Raw genomic sequence first — 26045 nt, forward strand, 5'->3', positions numbered from 1 at the left:
ATAGCTCAACACCCCCCCCCCCCCACCGATTTTTCCACTCAGAACAAATCTATAGGATATAGCCATATAACAGAGCTGAACTGAGAACATCACAGCACGCAGTTCTCTTCAATATACCAACACAATTAACACCCCACATGCTCAGGTTGGTAAATTATTTCTAAACTGGAAGTTTGTCACATATTCTTATTGACAGAAAGAGAATAAAAGCAAAGAGAGGCAAAACAAACAAAATGTCGTAGGAGAAGAACCTATTGCAAAAAGAATAAAAGTCAGCCCATTGTTGTGGAGCAGAATCCGTAGGGCTATGACGTAGGATCACTACAATGTGGTACTGGCACCTAGAAGAAACCTCCTGTTGCCCCTGCCGCAAGCATCAGAGAACCACTGGTTTACCTCTCTGGTTTTCCTGTTCCAGAATCTATGTGTATTTATCCAGAAGAGAAAGTTGCTGATCAAGGAAGCAGCTCCTTAATCAGCCTAAATGGGAGGAGTGAGGAAGGACAAACCAGTGAGGCTGATCTGAGCTTAGAGAAAACTCTGAAGGACAAGGCAGGTGTTTTCACGAATGCATGATCCGTAAAATCTCAGAGAGGCTGCACCTTGCCCTTGGGAATATTCCAAACCAGATCCTACTGGCATATTCTTCTGGATCACCTAAAGACTTCATATAAGAAACCTTCCCTCTTCACATCAGGTGCTCAATTTTCCTGTTTCTGTCTGAACTTTGCTCATTTAAAAAAAAATACAATAGATTTCACACTGAAGTTTTTATCTTCCTCCAGGGTATTTTTCTTCCATTTACTTAAGGAACTGTGCCCAGAAAATATTTTGAGAATGAAACTGTAGCAAGAGTGAAATAACTTACAGAGCCTCAACCTTTTGGGGCATGATTCCATATTACTCATTTTAAATAACTGCTGGTGTCTGGGATTGCTATAGATGTTTGTCCTGTTGCGTCATTGTGGGACATCTGAAAGATATTTTACTGGCAGCTTGCAAAGGAAAGACGAGTGATGGAGACAAGGCCATGGAAAGCATACAGCAGGGTCTGCACGGTGATCCCAGTGCCTCTGAGCTCTCAGATTCACTTTAGGCAAGTCATTTGACACACGCCCCATCACCCCCTCAGGTTTCTTGCCTGCCAAACAGGGATAATAATATTTTTCCAATTTACTTCTCATGGTTGTCATGAATTTTTTATAAAACAACATTCATAGAAAGGTGTTCTGAGGAAAAATATAAAGGTATACATAGGTCATTACTATTTTCAGCCCTCAAGTTCCATTTGGGAACTTACTCCATTAGAATTAAGTTCTAGTTTGCACAGCTATCATCTCCCACTTGCCTTTGCAAAAGCAAAATAATGTAAAGAGAGTTATGGACTGAATTGTGTCCTCCCAAATGCATAGATTGAAACTATAACCCTGCAATGTGACTATATTTGGAGATTGAGAACACCTTTTTGCAACAGCTGGAAATCAAAATATAAACTTCAAAGATACCTTTGTGTCTGTATCTATTGACTCCATTAAGTTAGGTTCTCAGCCTGAGAAAGGTCCTGAAGGGCCTTACTGAGAATGTCCTGACCTGCCACATGTAGCCCAAGCCTCTGGGATTTGGATTCTTAGGAGTTGAGCCAAGGTATAAGGTGACTAGTCTTGGACCTTAAATGGCCCTTACACCATGGAAAAATTTCCCCAGCTGCATTGGAATGTTTGGGCTTTTTACTTTGGTTGAGATTTGAGGTCACACAAATGTCCAATGATAGATGCTAATGTTGAAGTTTTTAAATCTTTATTTTTATATGTTTATTCATGTGTTGTACTCTGTCCAGCTGGATCCAGCTAGATTTTAGGTTCCATGAAACTAACATGTGATTTGCTGTTACTGCCTGCCAGGTGGCCATTCTTCCAGACTCTATGGGCATGTTTTTGGTCAGAAATAATAATATTTTAAAATAACCCTCTGAACTCTATTTTTTTATTATTATTATTATTTTTATTTATTTATTTATTTATTTTTTTTTTTTTTTGAGGAGGAGGACGAATGGGACACATTGACATGAATCCCTCAGCAGGTGATTTTGTAACACTCAGCGTAGCCTGTGCTGTTATCCAGACTGAAGAAAACGTCCATTTCACCTTCATCTCTCTGGCTGTGCAACCACCCTCAAATCAACATTACTGAAAGAGTTCTTCAAATTAGCACCATAGAAAGGATACTGTTCTGTGTCTGTCAGAGCTGTTTTCTGTCTCCCTTTTCAGCTGTGCTTTTCCACCTGCAGAAAACTCCACCTACTTCCTAAACCAAAGCAGGCAGTATGCAAGCAGGCATGCCTTTACTAGCAGGAGGGGTCTGAAAATAGCTGTTTAGCTATAAATTCAGAACCTGGTACACCTGGTGTGAGTGCTGGGCGCCTGGGGCCTGACCAAATGGTAGTCCTCTTCTTCCCTCCGCATTCTGGGCCTGGTCCACATGGCCTGGCCTTCTGCCTCAGCTTCCTACCGGGACTTGAGCCCTTTGCCGAGTCACAACTCTCTGGACTAAGGCCCTACACGTTGCCTGGCTTCTCAAAGACCTGGGGAGAAAAAACATGCTCCCATAGCCTCTTTTCACTCTTCCTCCTTCCTCACTGTGGGCAACCATTGCCTTCCCAACAACTGGCTAGGCTCCTGTGTGAACACAGATATCCAGAGGAATGTCACTGTATTATAAAGATTGAATATTCAGTGCCAGGTTTGAATACATCCTGGTGGGGGGATGATGGCTTAGCCAATCAACTGACATGTGGGATAGGAGCTGACAAGAACATTCTTATCCCCAAGAATTGTATATAGCCCTGATCTGCTCCAAACCACATATAGAAGAGAAACCTAAGGCTCAGAGAAAAAGCTGAGGCAACACACTATGAATCATTCATTATTTATTAGTTTATTCAATAAATACTGAATACTTAGTAGGTACAAGAAATGCACTGCTGTGGTTTCTTTTTCATTTGAGAGATTTGCTTAGTTCAATAGAAGTCCCACCCTTCCTATACAACAAATCTTAGCATAGCAAAAAATGAGGTCATGACACTGAGTTCTCCCTCTATTAAACCATAGGCTCCACGAGTAAAGACTGTGAAGGAGGAGCAGTGAGATTAATCTTTTCTTTTGGAATCTGCAGAAGCCACTTCTGCTGCATGATTAGACAAGTGAGTTTTTTCTCTAACCTTTTTCCAAATAGTTTCTACACTCCACAGTTTGTGGATTTTCAATAGGCAAGGGATGGGGGTGCAAACTCATAACTGTAAAGTCTGACAGGAAACATGTGTGAAAGAAAATATGAAACATCATGAAAACCTGAGGAAAAAGAAATCCTTTGATCTAGTGAAGTCTTTAGTAACCATATTTCAAGAACTCTAATACTGTGCAGACTTCTAATGAACGGCCTTCTGGCAATTCTTAAATCTAGAGCTTTGGTTTTGTTGTTGTTGTTGTTGTTAATCCACATACCCCAGTCTCCACAAGATTCCATGCAGGCTTAAAACAATAATCCTTAAACAATGCTATGACAGATTATGCAGTCATGAGAAAATGAGGTCTGGCAGCGTGTAGCTTACTCCAACAGGGCTTTCCCTTTATTATAATTAAATAGCCTCTGTCCTATCTGTCTGTCCATTCTCACACTGAAGGTTCCTTTTACTTGTGAAATGACTGCTGCAAAATAGAGGCCGAGTCCAGAGGCCTCATCACTCAGTCTCCTCTGAGATGACAAGAACTGTTTTTTCATCTACCTCTGGTCTCTGTGCAGATAAGTAAGTTACTTTCTCTGTATTTGAATTTCACTGAAACCATTGCTTAGCAGCAGCAACAATAAAAAGACTTCCTTTGAAAAATATATACATACATGTGTATGTTTGCGTACGTAGATACAGATATATATACATACATGCATGTGTATCTTCAAAGGTAAAAAAATCCATTTGTTATTGCATTAGTTAATATTTAGACTATGAAAAATAGTTTAATAAGAATAATAACAAAGATTTTTGAACATATCTATGCCAGGTGCCTTGTGGTTTGCTTGATCATAATAACACTACGGCAGCCAGTATTAATATTCTCATTTTACATAGTAGGACATAAAGGTATAAAAAGGGATGCAAACCATCATCCTTCATGAAATTTAAAATTTTCCCCTAGATGTTTTTTTAAATCATATTTCAAAAAGATAAGAAAAATGGAACATCTGCTCAGTGAAACTGCAGGCAGAAAAAGATGAACTCTTAGATTAAGCCAATTGTCCATAGGCAGTTTCTCTTGGCTTTCTTTAATAATTTAGAAGTAATGTTTCCTTCTTCTCATGAAGTGCTTTTGGCATCTTTGATTTGTATTACTTTGGAAAGAGCAAAGTCAGTTAATTAAAATCATAAACCTAGATGAACTAGGTTAGGATTCTACTCTGCTAATAACGTTAATGTTTCATGGTGTGTTAGCCTATCTAATAAGGAGAAAGTGACTACTTTATCTTTCAGATATTTTCATTTACTTTCTTATGAGCAGCACAGCTAAAAGTTTTGTTTTGTTTTAAATGAGAAAAGAAGTATTTGTGACAATAAAAAAAGTAATCATGTTTCTGGATATGTAAACACGAAATCTATAAAACAAATGTTTTCCTAAATTGTCTTCTTTTATCACCGATTTATCTGACAGCAAACATTGTTTTCCTGGGGAACTAAAGATTTTGTGGAGGAAAGTTTGTATCCTAAAGCAGATTGATTATACAAACTGAATATATTGTAGAGTCAAGAATGAGAACCCATTTCTCTATCCAAATCAGAGATGCTTAGGTTTAAATGTTTCACTGAAATTGTCTTTGTGTTGATAGTTTAGCCACCATGCCTACCCCCTTGCCAATAATACATATTCATAAATCAGTCAGGTTTCTGTTGGATTGAAATATTGACACTGTGGTCAGAAGAAGAAAACCATGGTCAAACCAATATGATGTCTTTGAGTCAGATTTCAGTGAATTTGATCGATCTGGCCCAAAAATATTTGTAAGATTTAATAAGCTACATTTAATTTTCCCCACCTCTAAACTGAGCCAGAGAGAAAATCTTCATATATAATAATAGCAACCAAAATTCCTATGAAAGCCTTTTTCTGTTCATTCAACCTGGAAGAACAGGAAACTTTAATGAATGCCAACATGGACATAAAAGAGAGGGAACATTTTTAAATTTATTAAGACAAACAGTGTAGTATAGTGGAAATAATATTTCAAGTCCTGGACTTGCACACTAACTCTGTCATTTAATTGTGTGATGAGCCTCCTGAGCCTCAGAATCTTCTTCTAAAAACTAGATCTATAATGCTTCTTCTATTTACCCCATAAGATTGCTGTATCTCAAGAGTAAGTCTGCTTAAAAGTATTTTGTAAATATGTAAGTACTCCAAATCATTTTAATATTAATATTAATTCTTGTTTAAACAAAAATTTTGGGGGGGAGTGATAGTAGTTGATGTTATTGCTGCTGTTTAGACTGACAGCCTCCCAGGAGAACCATTTCCATTTTCATTGCAACTCCAGAGACAACAATCAATGCTATTCAAGTAATCTTTGTGTCATACAAGCAGGTCTGCATAGAACACTAAGTAATCAATAGTCTCTATTCTTTGATCCTGACAAAATGAATGATCAAAGCATTCCAAGCAGTCAATAAGCCTGACTCTTTTAAAATAAATCAAGTATTTTATTACTTTTCCCTGAAGTGACTGCCCAAATCAGGGAGGGGCAGAGGCAGGCATGCCCACAAAACTAACCAAGGAAGTCTCCTCTGGTTAAATCATTGTGAAGCAGAACTGTTACAATGCTTGGGGTTTGTAAGCACACTGAAAAGAATTATATATCTATATAAACCTGTTACTAAAATTCTTCATAACAGTAATAATTTAGGAAGGTAAAAGAGGGTAGATGGATAGATGGATGGACAGAGAGACAAACAAGGGACCAATGGATAGATAGATATAGTAGATGAATAAAATTAAAAGTGTATGCTTCCAGTACCAATTTTAACAATTCAGTCAAATAGGAGAAAGAAAAAAAATTACTCTTAATGACATACCTAGGGATAATGACCATAAATGTTTTAATGCTTACTAATGTTCCTTATAGTATTTTTCTATGAATAGTTTCCTGTTCGTTTATTTTACACAATTGATGCTATACTATGGGTTGATGTTTGTGTCACCCCCAAATTTATATCTTGAAACGCTAATCCCCAAGGTGATGATATTAGGAGGTGGGACCTTTTGGGAGGTAATGAAGTCATGAGTGGGGAGCCCTTATGGATGGAATTAGTGCCCTTATAAAATAGGCCCAATCTCTTGTTGCTCCTTCTCACATGAGGACACAGCCAGAAGATACCATCTATGGATCAGAAACTAGACCCTCACCAGACACCAGATCTGCTGGAGTATGGACTTCCTAGCTTCTAGAACTGTAAAAAATAAATTTCTGTTGTTTGTAAACTACCCAATTTATGGTATGTTTTTCATAGCAGCCTGGACGGACTAAGACAACATATTCAATTTTAAAATCAACTTTGTTGGGGGTATAATAAAATTTGTAAATTTTAAATATAAAACTTGATAATATTTTGATTTTTAAAAAGTCTCATGTACCCACTATCCCTATCAAGACATAAAACATTTATATCACGAAAATGGTCCCTTGTACCCTTTACAGTGAAGTGCCTCTCAAACCATGCCCCTGGCTGTCACTGATAAGTTTTTTGTTGCCATAGATTTGACTTGTCTACTCTAGAAATTCATATATGGAAACAAAGAGTTTGTAATTATTTGTGCCTGGCTTTTATTCACTTGGCATAATGTTTCTGAGATTTAGTCATGCATCCATCGTTTGTTCTTTTCATCATTGAGCACTATTCCATTGTATGAATTCAATACAATTTGCTTATTCATTTACCTTCTGAGGAACATTTGGATTGTTTCTAGTTTTTTTGGTATTAAGAATAAAGCTATTCTGAACATTTATATGTTAAATATAAAAGTTTTAATGATGCTTTTTATACTCATATAAAACAGAAGTATTTATCAATTATTTATAAAATTGTCAGGAATATTATTTCAAATGCCTAATTTTCATTCAGTGGATACACCATAATTTACTTAAACATCCTCTATATCTGTATATCTAAGTTGTTTCTCATTTTTTAATAAATAATAATGTAAGAAACATCTTTGCTTTTGCTCTGCTTTGAGTGCCAGCAAAGTTTTTAAGAGTAGTTCAAAATTAAGTTGAAATAAAAAATTGAAAAAAAAATGCTCAATAATGTTCTTTTCATTCTTTGGTCTTAAATATACATTAAAACATTGGACAGTCTACCAGGATAATTAACAAATGCATTCTACATTCTAGATGCTTTCTAAAGAGTTTCCTCTCTTCCTGGCTTTTATTCATTTTTTTCTTTCTTTTTTCTTTGCTAAGAGTTTCTGAAGAGCGTTAGCTTCGTTTGCTATCTTTTCCCTTTTCAATTGACAATCACCTTGATGAATAGAGGAAGCAATAATTCTTAACTCTCCTTGAATTAATTGGAAGGAAAGAAACTGTTCAATGAAGCCTGATATGTAGGTGGTGAGAATTGTTTGTTTTTTTTTCTTAAGCTTGGAAAATGTGCTTCTGCAACATGGCAGTCGAGCCCCACATCAAAGAAGCAAAATATAGAATAACAGAACAAAAAAGAAAATTCTTTTTGGAGCCAAAAAAATGATCAAAACAAAGCTTTAAAGGTAAAGCTTATAGTGACAGAACTGCTGGGGACTGAAGCGTTTAAAATACACCTCTGTGTATACTAATTGGAAAACTCATATTCACAATCTCAATAGTCCTTAAACAAGCAACATACTTACTGTGTGTTTCTGTTCTAAATGGCCCCAGTATCATTTTTCTGGGGAAGAGGACACTGGGTCCATTTCTGTACTTTGACTTAAAGAACAAGACCATGCTCAAAGTATTTAAAAATGTAACTCATACAGGTAAGTAATGTTCTCTAATTTATCCCTCTGTTTTCCATACCAAGAAATGGACCCTTAAAATACCTCATTGCCTTCAACTGTTCTTTGCAATTACTGTGGTCATATTGGCATATTTTTAATGATTATATATTTGCATACCCTTTCTCTTGGGGACCTAAGGTCTCACTTCTACAGATAACATTGAATATTCAGGTTTTAGAATCAGAGAGAATTGAGTTCAAATCCTACCTCTGGCTCTCACAATCTCACGTGGGTATGTTCCTCAAGCCTATCTTCAGGATGGTTTGGTTGTGTGTTAATATTTGATAGAGAGATATAATCTTTACCTAAAAGAGAATTTCCTCTCGCCTTACCTTGAAGTGCTTTTGAGAATTCACAGAATGTTTTGTTATATATTTTTTAATTCCAAAAGTCTTGGCAATAATTTCTAGACTACACCATATCTGCTGATAAGCACCTTGTGTCTGTGTGGCATTTTTTACTTTTCAAACTTTTTCCAATTTCTCCTTCACTAGATCAGATTCTTGAAATGCAGCCTATATCTGAGATAGCATTCATCTCAAAGAGAGAAATAGTTTGGTGACTTCTTACTAAAATTTGAAAGGATCTGTTCATTTGTTACCAGCAACATCTTTTGTTGATAAAGTGCCTTATGAAGTTTTAATTATGAACTCACCAGTACATATGTGATTATACACCCCAAAAAGGTGGCAAGTTTTGAGCCCAACTTACCATACAGCGATAGATAGATAGATAGATAGATACATACATACATACATACATACATACATACATACAGGCATACATACATACATGTGTGCATACAATGACGTATATACACATAATGGCCCAGACGCAGAACAAAATTTTTGCTTTGAAAAATGCTGTGGTCTAGTTCATTAGGAAATTCTAGTACCTTAGATATACACCAGGAGATGTCGATGATTAATTTTAGTGGTTAACTTGACTGGATTAAGGAATACTCAGATAGCTGGCAGGGCATAATTTTGGCGTATGTCTGTGTGGCTGTTTATGTAAGAGATTGGCATTTGAATCAGTGGGCTGAGTAAGGAAGATCCACCCTCATCCAAGGTGGGTGGGCATCTTCCAATCAGCCGAGAGCCCAGATAGAACAAAAAGTCAGAGGAAAAGTGAGCTCACTTTCTCTTTTCTCTCTTCTCTCTCTCTCCTGCAGTTGGGGTACCCTCCTTCTCCTGCCTTTGGACATCAGAACTCCAGGTTCTCCAGTCTTTGGACTCCAGGACTTGCACAAACACCCACAGGTTCTCAGGCCTTCTGCCTTGGAATGGGAGCTACACCACTGGCTTTCCTGGCTCTCCAGCTTGCAGAGGGCATATTGTGTAACTCCTCAGCTTACATAATTGCATGAACCCCTAATAACTTTCCTATCTATCTATCATCTATCTATCTGTCTGTCTACCTATCTACCTGCCTACCTACCCACTATCTATCTATCTATCTAGTGCCCTACTGGTTATGTCTTTTTGGAGAACCCTAATACAAAGATCATACTTAATTTTCACTGTTCATTTCAAAAAATATTTATTGAGCACATTTCTGTGTTAGAGACAGAGACATCTGTACTTGAATCCCTGAAGCAGATCTCCACCTTTAAAGAATGTAACCTGAATTTTTTGATCATTCAAATCAAAGTATTCTTATAAGTTACATTTAATATAACTTATTAATTTTCCAGTAACTCTTACTCTCAGAAATTTGTTGGTTGCTTCATGAAATTATTACAATGAAATATTTCTTCTAAAAATTTTCCTCAGCTATTTGTCTTAGTTGGCTAGGGCTGATATACCAAAATACCATAGACTGGGTGGCTTAAACGATAGCCATTTATTTCTCATAGTTCTGGAGGTGACATGCCCAAGATCAGGGTGTCAGTATGGCCAGGTTCTTATTGAGGGCTCTCTTCCTCACTTACTGATGGCCACCTTTCTGCTGTATCCTCACATAGTGGAGAGTGAAAGTTCTGGTGTTTCTCTCTCTTCTTATAAGGACACTGATGCCATCATAGAGGTTTTATCCTCATGACCACATCTAAACCTAATTCCTTTTCAAGAGCCCCACCTCCTAAAGCCATCACACTGGGGATTAGGGCTTCAGCATACGGACTTTGGTGGACCACCAACTTCAGTCCCTAACACCACTGCTATAAGAATGAATGTTTGTGTCTCCTCAAGTTCATATTTTGCAATCTAATCCTTAATGGTATAATATGAGAAGGTGGGGCCATTGGGAGGTGATTAAGTCATGAAAACTCTGCCCACATGAATGGCATTAGTGCCCTTATAAAAGAAACCCCAGAGAGCTAGCTGGCCTAGTCTGCCATGTAAGCATGCAGCAAAAAGGTGCCATGAGCAAGACAGCAAGCCCTCACCAGACACCAAATCTGCCAGCACCTTGATTGTGGACTTACCAGCCTCCAGGACTGTGAGCAATAAAGTTTCTGTTGTTTATAGACTATACAGTTCATGGTACTTTGTGATAGCCACCCAAAAGGACTAAGACAGCTACCCACTGGCAGACTTCCAGGTGTGATCATTACAACCTTCCTGACCTGGACCTCGTCTGTGTTGCCGATCTGTGAGTCAGTAATGGGAACAACAATAAAGACTGTCAAAGGCAGGAAAGGAAAATAGCACATATTCAAGGACTCTAACAGGAAAAAAGGGCAGGGTTTAACTTCAAAATGCCATTATTGTCTTAACACCAAACTGAAAGAAGTGGCCTCACTAGAGCTGTGGCAAAGGGTCAACAGTTGGGGAGGTGCGAGAGACTGAAGGAAGGTTCCAAAGTGCTCCAGGAAGTTTCTTACCAGCATTATCTCCTGACCATGTGAGGGTTTTCTGTGCTTTCTTCATCAGGCCTTTTTCAATTATGAGTGAATCACAAATCAAACTGACTTAAGAAACACAAAAGTAAGCATGAAATCTATTGGCTCTTGAATACCTGGGAAGTTCAAGGATCCAAGGCATGATTGGAGGTAGGGGTTGAAATATTGTCCCTAGACCTAAGGGTATTTCCGTTTCTTGGCTCTCAGAATCTCTGCTTCACCCCAGATAGTCTCTGCCCACATGGTGGCCTCAAGCAGTACTCCACATAACCATGATATCCAGGGGCACAGAATGTTCTGATTGGCCAAGCTTGTATCATGTGCCTACCCTGGGGACTGTGGGGTGGGGTTAGTCCCACCCGAACCACATGACTTGGGGGGTAGGATCTGGTCCCTGAGATAAGAACCTTTTGATTAAAAGATGGGGAGAATAGATGTTAGGATTTCAGTTCTCCATGACTGGTCTCTGGCTGCAACCCCAGGCAAGCAGTGTCCATTAAAACTTCAGACTTTAAAGTCAAACTGATCTGTATTCACATCCTAGGTCTACCACTTCCTAGCAGTGGGGCCTCAGGCAAGTTGCATAATCTCTCTGTACCTGTATCTATAAAATGGAAATATTAATTATACCTTGCTCATAGATTTCCTATGAGGATTATATGAGACCATATGTATAGAAAGCACAATATAGTACCCAGCAAACAGTAACCAAGTACTTAAATATGTAAAGAAGGAGGTGTGACTGCGAAGCATAGACAATTTGGAGACAAAATGAATTTTATCTCTGAACAGTCATGGGCACCTTTTAAAATCATTGATAAAAAGATGGAAACAAAACTCAAACTTAATTCATCTACTGGTATTAAATGTTTCATAGGTATACTAAGATGTTTCTCAAACATTTCATAAGGATTTCCATCACTGCATTGAAGATTTTCTAAATAGTTTCACAACTTCAGAGTGGTAACCACTATTTAGCTTCTGCACCTTTGTTAAAAATATATGCATGATTTAGGAGAAATATTTTGAAATATTAGGATTTTTCACAGCCCTCAATTACTCTTCTGTGGTCATCTGCAAATGCAGGCTACCTGGTTACGTACTTTGATGGGGAAGAAGAGGGGAAATTCAGGACCTACACAAAAGATTGAAGTAAAATCTAATACAAAATTGAGATTGCTAACACAGCACAGAAGTGCCAAAACTGCATGGATAAGTGATTTTGAAAACCATCAAATAGACATTCCACAAGGTCAACCAAAATGCAGTGTGCCTGAGAGTAATGAGTGACTTTAGTCCAATAGTTATTAAAGTGCCTGAAAGAAAGTTTTTCTCTTCTACTAGCTTCTTTCCCTTATAGGAGAATATTATGTAATATATACATTTCATCTTGCCTTTAATTGCTTGGTTTAATAATAAATATTTAACAATTTTTTTTTAATGTTTGCTATACCAGAGGAGAAATCTGTCTTGGTGTTGGAGTGTCTTGGAATTCGTGACAAGGACAAAAGTACACCAAGTAAACTAGTAAAAGAAAAGGTAAGAAGGTCCAATCCAAAATCCAAAGAAGTCCATTTACTTTTCTTCTGTCCTTCATTTTTCCCTCCTTCCCTCCCTTCCTTCTTTCCTTTCTTCCTTCTTTCTTTTAAGCACAAGCAATATGTGACTATTTTGTCATTTTCAAATGTTATTTTTACAAACAAAAGAGCCAAATTTGATAATATGCTGAGGTTATGTGCCATACAAAAACATAATCTTTGACGGTCAGTATTGAATTTGCATTGTTAATTGCGATGATTTTCTACATCAACTACACCAAAACACCTAAGTGAAAAATCCACTTGACTCTCTTGGTAATATCACAACCAACAGCCAAACAGTTTCATAATTAAATGCACCTTAAAAATTATTTCATGGGCATATTATAGACATTACCCTTGTGAACTTCAATTGGAGTTGTTTGTCAGTATAAAATTTAGTACTTCTCCTTTGGTGAATAATAATAAAGTAGTTAAAGTAGTGTCATGGTTTGAATGTGCCGAAAGTCATTTGTTGGAAAACTAATCCCTAATTTAGCAGTGTTAAGAGGTGGGAACTTTCAGAAGTGTTTAGGTCATGAAGGCTCTGTACTCATGAATGGATTAATGTTGTTATCATGGAAGTGGGTTTCTGATAAAAAGGGTAAGTTTGGCTCCCTTCCCTCCTCTCTCTTTTGCATACATGCTCTCTTCCCTTAATGTTTAAGGTACTCTCTCTTAAATTTCAAAAATGGCCATAAGGTTTTTAAGCCCATGGGCTTTGGTATCAAACAGATGTAGGTTCAGTCTCAGATTTGTCATTTATTAATCATGATTTTGGAAAATTACTTAATAGATGTACATTCCAGTTTCTTCATCTATACAAAGAAGATAATTTTAAAAACTACGTCAAGAATTGGTAATGAGGGTTAAATTCAGATTTCATATAAAGAGCTCAACATAACATCTGACGTATAATTAGCACACAATGCATTTAACTATAGATACTTAGATTCTGTACTTGTTTAAATATAGTTTGCTTGTTTGTTTTACTTTGTTTTTAAAAGTCTTGGATCCATGAATGACGGATTGAAAAACAGATCAAATATTTTTCTGTTTAAGTCCCATAGATCATGTGCTTATTGAGCATAGGGACTGGCTTGTTACCATTTTAACCCCAGACCCTCCTAGGAGGAGGCCTAAGACAGAGTAAGTACTAAATAAGCAAGTGTTGAGCTTATCATATTCTCCTCACTTTTCTTTTACTTTTTGCATAACAGATGCTACCTTATGGGTGGGTGTGATTCTCCTTAGTCAACCTTGGGCAGAATTCAGCAATTCTCTTCATTCCCAAAGGAAAATCTACCTCATTGGACCTTGGTTTAAAAAAAATGGGGAGGGGGATTTTTCTGGAGGTTTAGCAATGGGGCAAGAAAAAAGGATTTACACAGCATGGGTTTTCTTTTCAGATCTCCCAGATCCCTTTTGTCTTCAATCTTACAGACTTTCCAACAAAGCCCTTCCATCTCCACTCTCTCTATTTCAGCATCTTCCCTGGGAACTGCTTTCTTTACCCATTTTATATACAAAATAATTTAGCTCCTGTAATCTGGCATGCACATTGCTTTATGCAGTCACATGTTGCTCAATCATGCAATATGTCCTGAGAAATGCAACATGAGGTGACTTTGTCATTGTGAAAACACCATAGTGTACTTACGCAAACCTAGGTGGTATAACGTACTACATCCGTAGGCTATGTGGCATAGCCTACTGATCCTAAACTACAAACCAGTATAGCATGTTACTGTATTGGATACTGTAGGCAATCGTATTTGCCTTAAACGTTTACACAGTTTTAAGTATTTTTGTATCTAAGTAGATACAAATATGGAAAAGGTCCAGTAAAAATAAAGCATTATAATCTTATGGACCACCATAAGATGTGTGGTCCATCTTTGACTGAAACATCATTATGAAGTGCATGAATGCACTCTCTTTAAGGTAAGTAAACAAAAATTCTTCCATGTTCAGGTTCTATTTTCTCTGAATGGGATGCTATAGATAGCAAATGTCATTGTCTCTCAATTCTATTTTTTTCCTTTTCCTATAAAGATTATATTTAATTATTTATTGTCACACTAGACTGCAAACTGTGAGCACAAAGACTGTCAGTCAAGTTCACCACCTCAGCATTAACCTACAATATAACAGGCACTCAGTAACTATTCATTTGTAATGCATGTCACTGTAGAATAAATCTGATTTCTAACTTGTGGGCAGTACATACTTAATTATTTATATACTCTGTATCTAGTGAGCTTGCATGTGTGTGGATATGCACAGGCATGCATGCATGTGTTTGTGAGCACGTGTGTGTGTTGGGGAAAGTATTATCTTTCTCACACTTACTTTAAAGATTTCTTTAAGATATTCGTTTATCAAAAACTTGATCAAATCCTCTGATGCTTTAGCTAATGAGTGAGGATATTACACTCAATTCCGGATGTCAAATCAAAAAGATTATAAAATAGAGTTTCATCAAAGGAAAACGATGTTTTTGATAATAATGACAAAGGCACATTACTTCTTCTGAGAGAAAAGTAAATTTTGACATACTAATTCTCATTAGATTCAGACATAGAAGCCTTAGAGATATTCAGTTTGATATTTTTATTACATTTCCTTCATCCACGTTATCAGTTCTTTTGTTTTCTTGCATTTTTATTTTTAATTGTCCTTGTACTTCTCTCATCCTGTGGCCAATTCCCCTGATCCCATTTCTTATTTTCCTGCTGTGTTCACTTCTTTCACTTGCTAACTTGATTTATCTGCCTTGCTTGGTATCAGTTTCTAACCTTTTCCCTTATTTTCCTCTGACTGCTTCTTATCCCCCAGCTAATCTTTTGACCTTTTTGTAATCTCTTTTCTTTCCACATTATCTTGTTTTCAGAGTTGTCCTTATCTGCTTAGCCCTCAGTCAAGTTCAGGGGAACATTCAATCCGAAAAGTCTTTAGCCTATAAATGGATTACCAGTTGTCTCAGGAGGGCTGGCTCACCAAGATACCTGAAAAAGAGCCTTTCTGTTTCCAAGGCCTTTCCAGAAGAGATGAAGCCTCCACATTCTCTTCCCTGCTCTTCCTCACTGTCCCACCTGCTCAGTGTTTTGAATTCTTCAGGCACAATTTCTAGTAAAAGAGGCACATTGGTTAGCTCAAGTTTTACCCATTGTTTATTGTTTTCTCACCCTTTTCCTCTACCTTCTGTCTTAAGGATTTTAAAGACTGAGGGGCAACTTGGCACAGGCCTGCCTGCATCTTTCAGATTTAAATTGATACTCTAAAAAGCCTGGCCACCTCCAAGGCAAATGTTTCCCGAGTTTCGATTTAGTTTTCATTAGGAACCGGGCAGCCCTGTGCCAGCCTGCCTGCCCATTTAAACAAGGCCTCTCTCAGGGGATTATGCAGTTGCAAGCTGAAATATCTATATGCAAATGAACCTTTCTGTATTTGCTATCAGCTACCACAGAAATTTTCCATTCCTTCAAAGCTATTTTAAAAAACACCAGAAAAACAGAGACAGAAAAGAAGCAAGAAAATCTGTTTAGCATAGATGGAAACCCTGAAGAAAGAGTGCTTAGCTCCCACCCTCCCCACTCCCACTCCACCCCACTCACCCCTTCAAACAGCTGCAAGAGGTAGAGAATCCACCCCCCAATCTCATGGAACATCAATGTATCCTAAGGCAAGGTTATTTCACACTTCTAATATATCCAAAATAAATAGCTGGGGCACAACAGAAGTAAGGATGCTTCTCTTGAGGTGTAAAACATAAGGAAGTTCAGAGCTGGTCTGAAGTTTGTGAACAAAATAAATGCTATATTTTAAAAAGTATAGAATTAAATCTATGTTATTTGCAGAAATATAGGGGAATAGCATTGTGGATGTGATGCTGCATGTATTATATAAACTTAAAAGTATTTTTGTGTTTTGAGTTGCAAGGTATATTTGCACAAATGTTGAATATTGTGAGACCCAGTCACATAGTGACTGAGCACTTGAGTACTTGAGCAGGTCATTTGGGCTTCAGTTTCCTCATCTATAAATTAGCGACTAAACTAGATCAGTGATTCCTAAATTATTAGAAGACCCCTCATACTTTGTTTAACCTCATATTTGGAAACAATTTCAAAATTAAAGAAAAATTACAAGACAAATACAAGGAATGCTCATTATGCTTCACCCAGATTCTCGTACAGTTAATATTTTGTCCCCACTGCTTTACCATTGCTTGAATTAATCAATCCATCAATCAATCTATCTATCTTATCTATCAATCTATAATTTTTTCTGTTTTTGAGACAGAGTCTCGCACTGTTGCCCGGGCTGGAGTGCAATGGCATGATCTCGAGTCACTGCAACCTCTGCCTCCTGGGATTCATGCAATTCTTCTGTCCCAGCTTCCTGAGTACCTGGGATTACAGGCACACACCACCACACCCAGCTAATTTTTTGCATTTTTAGTAGAGATGGGTTTTCACTATGTTGTCCGGACTGGTCTCGAACTCCTGACCTTGTGATCCACCCGCCTCGGCCCTCCAAAGTGCTGGGATTATAGGTGTAAGCCACCGCACCCGACCCAATCTATAATTTTTTACTGAATGGTTTGAAAGTTACATACATAATGCCCCTTTATTTCTAAATTTCAGTACAGTTTCACCTTCTTTTCAAGTGCATGTGCAAATAATCCATTGCAGAAAAGTCCACCATTGTTGATTAAGACTCTAAGGCAGCAAATACTTTCACTGACATCTGTAAAGAGTTGTTGTGGCAAACACTGTCATTTTCTGGTGACCATGAACGTAAAGTAACCTGATATTTACCTCCTGATCTTTTGTTTCTCGTTTGAATATGGGCATAATAGTGAATACCATTTATAATTTGCTTACTTTGTGCTGGGCAATTATAAATGTTACTTCACTTAGCCCTACAATAAATGTTTAAAGTAGACATTATGAAGTAAGTATATGAACAAAGGATGGAGAGAAATGAAGTAAGTGGTGCTTAGTGTCATTTTAGATAAGACAATCAGAAAAGACCTTCCTGAAAACATGACATCTAAAGGAAGAATTCTGATTCTGTTAGGGAAAAAAAAATTCCTGGTTCCCACAGTGACTTTATCAATTAGAAACTACACGCAACTATCAGCAATAGAAACTCAATTTCAGAAATTCAAAGAAATTAGAAGTTCTTTTTCTCATATGTAGAGAAAATTCAGAGGTAGGCAGTTCTGGTCTATTTTATTAACTCTACAATCATCAGGAACTTAGTCTCCTGTATTTTCATTATACATTCTTAGTGCATGCTTTCAATCCTAAAATTAGCCTTATGTCTAAGATGGCTGCTGGACCTCCAGTTATTATATTTACATTCTACACAGGCAGTAAAAGGAAAGATAAAAGGTCATATATCCCTAAGCAGCTCCCTAAGTCAGCTGGCTTATTTTAAGTGTTACCTAAAGTCTTCTGCTTACATGTCATTAACTGAGGTAAGATTGAAAATGTGGGCTTTAGCTAGTAGCAAATCCATCCAGAATAAAATTAGGAGTCGATTGGTGGAAAGGGGAGGATGATACTGTGTGAGGAGTTATCAGTCTTTGATTCAGAGAAGTGAAAAAAAAAATCGGATTCTGTCTTAGTTTGAATTCACCCGAAAACAGGACCTGAGACTAGTTTATTTGAGAGGTGATCTTGGGAAGTAAGGGAGTTGGAAAATGAGAACACAGTTGCCAGATCCAGCAAATAACAATATAGAAAGCCCAGTAAATTTAAAATTCTGATAAAAAACCAGTAACTTTTTAGGACAAATATGTCCCAAACCTTGCATGAGAAATACTTATACTAAATAAATTTTCCATTGCTTATCTGAAATTCAGACTGAGTTGGGTTTCCTGGCAGCCCTAGCAGGGAGAAAAGCCAATGAAGGGTACAATAATAAATAGGTTATCAGTGTGGACAAATGAGGTTCCGACTTGGCTGGGCACCTTCTGAGAAACCATATAAAATGTATCTTAGAATTGAGCTTCAGCAGGACAGAGAGCCTGGGGCATTTTTCCATGGACTCCCATCACAAGGGCAGCAGTAACAAGTCTTTGGCTCTTCAGAATTGTTCTGACTTGCGGCTAAGCAAGCCCATTCTGCTAGGGAAGGAAGCACTCCAGCAAGGAAACAGAGAGAAGCAGGCATTTAAAGTGGGAAGCATTCCACGGGGTACCTGAAACTGCCCACCACAGGGGCAAAGAATTCAGAAGTCAGCCCCGGGGACATGCCGCAGGTTACCAACAGAGTCAGCTAGTGTTTCTTTTCATTCGCTCTCCTGCTTTACTTCTGGCTCACAAAGCAACTCTGTGATTGTCATATGGCTTCCTAAATGTTACAGGGAGAGAGTGGCTCAGGACTAAGGCCTTCAGCCTTGTCATCCATCTGTGACTTTCAATATGTAGGAATCAATGAGCATTCTGCTCTTTTATATTGGCCATGGGAGCTCAGTCAATGTAACTGCTCCTAAGAAATGTACTTACTTTTAGGGTGCTGACAATGTATGTGTCTGGACCAGTAAGACTGTGGAACAGGCCTCCAGACAGTGCCAAGATGCTGTTACAAAGAATGGTATCCTCTGGAGCCTCCTGAGATAGCAGGCTTTCTCCTCACAGTCCTGAAACCTTGGAATGATATTTCAATGGTTGAGTCACATTTCCTCTATTTTGGATTTTTACAATCTTTATTTTCCAGATGGGCAAGTTGAATTTCTGGTGTGGACACTGCCCCACAAAAAGCTCATTTTGTGTGAATTATTAGGTAAAGGCTTTGACTTTAAACTTTAAATCATTCTTGGCTTAATGAAAAGCACCTGGTAATTATATATTCCTTTATATTTACAGAGTGGGGTCTTGGATTGATTCAAAGGGAGCTCACATTTCTTTTTTTTTTTTTTTTTTTTTATTATACTTTAAGTTCTAGGGTACATGTGCATAACGTGCAGGTTTGTTACATATGTATACTTGTGCCATGTTGGTGTGCTGCACCCATCAACTCGTCAGCACCCATCAACTCGTCATTTACATCAGGTATAACTCCCAATGCAATCCCTCCCCCCTCCCCCCTCCCCATGATAGGCCCCGGTGTGTGATGTTTCCCTTCCTGAGTCCAAGTGATCTCATTGTTCAGTTCCCACCTATGAGTGAGAACATGTGGTGTGGAGCTCACATTTCTTAGCAGAGTTTAATTAGCAACAGAAAAAGCATGAGGCTTCTTTCTTTCAGACCCGTGTCTAGCTCTAGTAGCTACTACAAAGCGCTCTGGGGTACGGTGTGAAATCAAAATGTTTTGTCTTCTTGGAATGGATAATTCAGGAGCTAGAGAAAGCTATGCTTTAATACATAAATACGCTTGAGTTATAGTTTTAAAATTTGATTAGAATATGTGTTAGCCTAGGTTCTTCAAGAAGCAGATCTACGTTTCCTATTTCACTTGCCTTGCCTCCTTCACTCTGTTGCAGGTTTTACCCCCAAAGTACTCCCTCCGTAAATTACCTGGCAAGAATCCTAAGGCAAGCTCTGAAACAGGTGAGCCTGGGAGGCTCTGAGGTAGTGCCTAAGAGGGAAATGATGTAGACTGAAAGAACAAATGAATTATTTTTACTAGGGGACCTGGTCTAACAGAAATAATTTCACATAGACATATTGGTGACAGTTTCCTGTCACTTTAAACTATAAATGTTATATACACCAGTTCACTAAACTTTCAGTTCTTAGTGTTAAGAACCCTAAACTTTATTCATAGAATAAAATGATTAATATGCTACTAGCTACTGCACAACTTCTCTTAGGTGGCAAGTTTCAAGCAAGAGTCTGTAATAGCATGTCCATCTTTTTGCTGTGATTTGCTGGCATGCAAACTTCACTGGCTAATTTTAATTAGAATCGTAGAATTTTATAGCTGGGACAAATTTTAGGGATCATGTAGTCCAACTCTCTTAGGTCATGAACAAACAGAAGCCAACAAAATCCAGTTATTGCCCAGGGTCATTCAGCTACCAAATGGCAGAATAGGGATAATAATCCATTCTCGCAGGCACAAAATCCGACAGTGTTCCCACTGAACCACATTATCTGTCCTTTACCAAACTTTATATGTTTCAGACGGAGGACAAAGAAAGAGTATCCAACTGTTTCATTCATTACTCATTGAGTCATAACATTGGGTTTATAAATGAGTTACATTAGTATTTGCTTTCATCTAGTAATGAGTTTGTAATGTTAAATTATAAACTCATCCTCTATTCTTTTTCTTTTTTTTTTTTTTTGTCTGTATAAGCTTCAGCCAATTACTACAAATAACAATAAACATATAACTATCCACGGGAGGGAAGAGCTTACAGGCAGAACCACCGATATTGTGTTATTTCAGTTAAGATATGGCTGGAATTTGCCTGAACTAGACTAAATGAACTCACTTCCAATAAGGCTTAGGTTGTCTCTAAATTGAATCAATGTTATCAATAGAAATACTGTCTCACACATATGTCCACATATACCTTGTTGTCCTTTGCCTTCAAAGTTTGAATTATATAGAATAAAAAAGAAATCCTGCAGAGCCCAGCCATTTCCCTGTGATCTAACAAGATCACTGTTTCCTTTCTCTTAATTATAGCTATTTGAGCACAGTGACCTTTATACCCATTAGGCTGATCTTCAAACACAAGCAGACCTGCCAGTCTTGAAAGATTACAAACCCCAAAGCCACTGGACATTTGTTTCTTATTGAATTTTTTGTTTCGGTTTGCAACAAAAGTGAGACTTCCTAAAGGAAAGTTTCCTGTCTTAAGTGATATAATTTGGCTACCGGGAATTTACATTAGATTCCCTTCTGTAATGAACAGTTTTATATCAAAAGGGAGAACATTCCCCCTCAGGTGTCCAGGGCTAATGATGTAATCTTTTCCCTAATGAAATAATGGCAGTGACTGCCATTTCCCAGTTCATAGTAAGTCTTAAAAAACCAGTACTTTTGTTTACTTCCACTGAACATCTGGGCAGGAGGGATAAAGTAACAGGTGAGAAAGTTCCCTTTATCCTTTCAAGCTCTAGAAAAGAGAGCCTTTGACGGCTTCGATTTTCGGCCTTGTTTTTTTTTTTTTTTTTTTTTTTTTGAGACGGAGTCTCGCTGTGTCTCCCAGGCTGGAGTGCAGTGGCGTGATCTCGGCTCACTGTAAGCTCCGCCTCCCGGGTTCACGCCATTCTCCCGCCTCAGCCTCCCGAGTAGCTGAGACTACAGGTGCCCGCCACCACGCCCGGCTAGTTTTCTGTATTTTTAGTAGAGACGGGGTTTCACCATGTTAGCCAGGATAGTCTCGATCTCCTGACCTCGTGATCCACCCGCCTCGGCCTCCCAAAGTGCTGGGATTACAGGCTTGAGCCACCGCGCCCGGCCCGGCCTTGTTATTTCAGCAGTTCCTCTGTTGAAAAATCTCCACCCCGTATTAAATTGAAGATGGTTTATCATTATTTTTAAACCTCCCAAATGATCCATTAGTAACATCTAACATCCAATTCAATCTAAGAGTGATAGTTATGTTAATAAGTTACATGTGCCTGAAGGACACATAGAATTTGGTGTGGTTCTACTGAGAGCCCTCTTCTAAGCTGCAGACCGCCAACTTCTCATTGCATCCTCACATGGAGGAGAGAAAGAGAAAAGCAGGTTTCTTATGTTCTTATGTCTTCTTTTTTTTTTTTTTTTTTTTTTTGTTTTTGTGAAACAGAGTCTCGTTCTTTCCTTCAGGTAAGAAAGCACTGGCACAATCATAGCTCATTACAGCCTTGAACTCCTGGGCTCAAGTGATCCTCTGGCCTCAGCCTCCAGAGTAGCTGGGACTACAGGCTCACATCACCACACCCAGCTAATTTTTAAAAATTTTTTGTAGAGACAGGGGTCTCACTATGCTTCCCAGGCTGGACTCAAACTCCTAGCCTCTAGTGATCCTCTCGTGTCAGCCTCCCCAAGTGTTTGGATTCCAGATGTGAGCCACCATGCCTGGCCTCTCACATTTTTTCGTAAGAGCAGTGATCCCATTCATGAATGCTCCACACTCATGAGCGAATTTCTTCCCAAAGGCTTCACCTCCAAAAATTACCACATTGGGAGTAGTATTTCAACATATAAATTTTGAGGGTACACAAACATTCAGTCCGTTACACCCTCTGTAGACATCATGCTAATTTATATTTCCCTCAACAATGGATGGAAGTATCATTTTCTCCACATTCTTTCCAATAGATTATTATAGTATTTTTTAACAATCTGATAAGTGAACATTGTACCTTCTATTCTTAATTTGTATTTATTATTAGACATGTTTAAATGATATTCGTGTTTGTACTCCTTAATTGTTAATTCATCAGTTTTTCACCATTTTTCTATTTATTGGGACTCTTTACATGTTCATTAAAGAGACCCAGTGTCATATGTACCCAAAGACTATTTTTGTATAGAGTGTCTCCACTTCTGCAACACCAAAAGTTGATAAAGTAGTTTTGTTTCCCACAAAGTACTAGCTTATAATGGAATTCTACTGTGTCCATAGTTACATAACAGCAGTTAGCCAAAGCATGGATTATTTCCATTTACTCTTCCATTGTCAAATCAGCATTTCCCAAAATTTATTCAATGGAATGTTAGGTATATATAATTCATAAGAAGGGGGCAGATGGAATAAAATAAGAAATACTCTAGAGGCAATCTTGATTTAAACATAGTTAAATGAAATTATTTCTTTAAGGATCAATCAAAGTCTTAATGTGCTAAATGTTTATGAAATGAGCATAGTATAAATGTTTCAAAATTATTTGCCTGCATACCTACCTCTTGAGACTAGTATCCTGCTGAACACAGTTTTGGAGTTAGTCCTTTAGAGTAAAGACTTTTACTTTGATTATGACTATTAGTAAATGTTTTGCTTTGCAACAAGCCTTGAATTGTATAAGTAACGGTAAATACTTTTCATGCTATTATTCCTCGTAATTAAATTGTAAGTTCTGACAATAAATCATTACCTGGTAACATCATTCATTTGTGCTATGGTTTTCATGTATGTGTCCCTCCAGAATTCATAATTTAGAACTTAAACCTCAAGGGGATGGTATTAAGACATGGGGCCGTTGGAAGGTGGGGCCTTTGGGCAGGCCATAAAGGCTTGACCCTCATCGGTGGAATTTGTGTACTTAGAAAAGGGCTAGAGGGAATGAGTTCATTCTTTTAGCTTTTCTGTCTTTCTCCATATGAGGATGAGCAACAAGGCACCATCTTTGAAGCAAGAAACAGTCCCTTGCCAGACACCGAATCTGCTAGCACCTTACTCTTGGACTTCCTCAACTGTGAACAATACATTTCTGTTGTTAACAAATTACCCATTGTAAGATATTTTGCTATAGCAGCCAAAACAGACTAAAACAATTAGATTTTCTAGTTATTCTTTCACAACACAGATTCTAAATGGTGACCCGCCTCTATACACATACATTTGCATGTTGGAGTGTGTTATGACCTCCGCATAGATCTGAATACATCTACTTTTTTTTCAGTAGTTCATGCTTATGGAATTCTTATGGGACCTGTGGAGACAAATACAAATCAGACAGGAATGTGGGTGCTCACTGTTTTGAAATTAAGCACCAAAAATCCTCTGTCAGGTGCCTTGTGTAAAATATTTGTATGTCTTATCAATGTCACCTTCAGTGTTATAGCCGGAGTATTTCTTAAATTAATTATCTTATCTGATTTTCACTGTAGCCCTGGGAGGTGGGTCATTGCCCCCATTTGGCAGATAATGACACAGATATAGGAAAGGTGACATGCCCAAAGCATCAGTGCTAGATAGTGACTGAACTAGAGCTGACCTTCAGGCACCTGAATCTGTTACCAGAACATGCACCCTGTAGACACAGTTATACCCTCTTTGAAGCTAAGCTGAAGTGAACAAGACCACGTGTTAGACTAGTCACAGTCACCCACTGCTTCTAATCAGATACATGTATGTTTCCTTTCTGGATTCTAAATCACTAGGGAATACTAAAAGTATAGAAATTCCAACATGTACTTACAAAACCCTCCGTTCGGGGAATCTGAATCCACTTGAGCAGGAATGGGAGACACCTGTGAAACTATCACATGAGAGTGCTGAGAAGAGTGGATTGGTAGAACTACTCCAGGCTTTGGAATTCACAAACCTGGGGCTGGACTTTGGGCTTGCTCATTCCTGACTCTGTGGCCTCTGGTAAGTTACCAAACCTCTCTGTTCTGAGTTTATTTTTCTGTGGAGGTAAAAACAGTTTTCTCACAGGATTGCAATGAATATCCAGTGAGGTGAGTTTTTGCAGTGAGTCAATTTTCACTGTGAGGAACTTTTCATAATGCATGGCTCCCAGAAAGCACAGAGTCACAAGACACAAAAAGTCAACTTCAACAGGTAGTCTAGAGCAGGGGTCTCCAATACCTGGGCCACGGACTGACAGGGGCCCGTGGTCTGTTAGGAACCAGGCCACACAGCAGGAGGTGAGTGGCAGGCGAAGGAGCATTACTGACTGAGCTCTGCCTCCTGTGAGATCAGCAGTGGCAGTAGACTGTCATAGGAGTATGAACCCTATTGTGAATTGCACATGAGAGGGATCTAAGCTTGTATGCTCCTTATGAGAATCTAATGCCTGATGATCTGAGGTGGAACAGTTTTATCCCTAAACAAACCCCCTCCCACCACCCACACCCCAATGTCCGTGGAAGAATTGTCTTCCATGAAACTGGTCCCTGGTGCCAAAAAGGTTGGGGACTCCTGGTCTAGAGATTCCTGGTTTCATTTTCACTGCTACATTGAGCCACAGAACTAATTTATCCCTCTTGGGCCCAGTGTTAATAAATGCAGACCAGAGAGGAGAGATAATGGATCCCTTCCATCCAAGTGGTTCTTCAACTCTTTGTGGTAATAAGTTTATAAATATTCTCATAAAAAAATGCACAAAACTTTGCCCACAGTGTCTGGGGAGACGTGGACTCCTACAAACCCTCCATGTATCTTCAAAGGAAGTATAGGGACTCCTGCATGGCAGAAACATTAGTGGTAAAATAGGTTATTCAGCTCTTTCTTTTATGGAAATGTATGCCATCTTTTCTTTTCCTTTTTTCTTTTTTTAATGTTTTAAAGTTTTCCTTTTAGGAAAAACACTTTAACAAGAGCAGGGTGACTTGGACCACTTTGATCTGTCATACCCTTTGGGGCACCTGCCTTTCCCATCCTGACACAGGGACATAGCTCACTTATCTAGTGACTGGGAGAGTATCAGGGCTGTCATCCTCTGCCAAAACTCCCACAATCTGTTCAGAAGCATGGCACGCTTTGATAACTTTTAACCTCTGTTATTTCATGTGTCCCACATAACAGGTCATTAACTCTGATCACCAGAATGTCAGGAAAAGGGTGGAGCTTGCAGCACCTTCCTTGTAATATTGTGGGATGAAACAACTGCTGTATAGGAGATCTATTCCACTGGGGAACAATGAGTCA

The sequence above is a fragment of the Macaca fascicularis genome, chromosome 15, assembly GCF_037993035.2.
Source record: "Macaca fascicularis isolate 582-1 chromosome 15, T2T-MFA8v1.1".
NCBI classification, from domain to species: domain Eukaryota; kingdom Metazoa; phylum Chordata; class Mammalia; order Primates; family Cercopithecidae; genus Macaca; species Macaca fascicularis.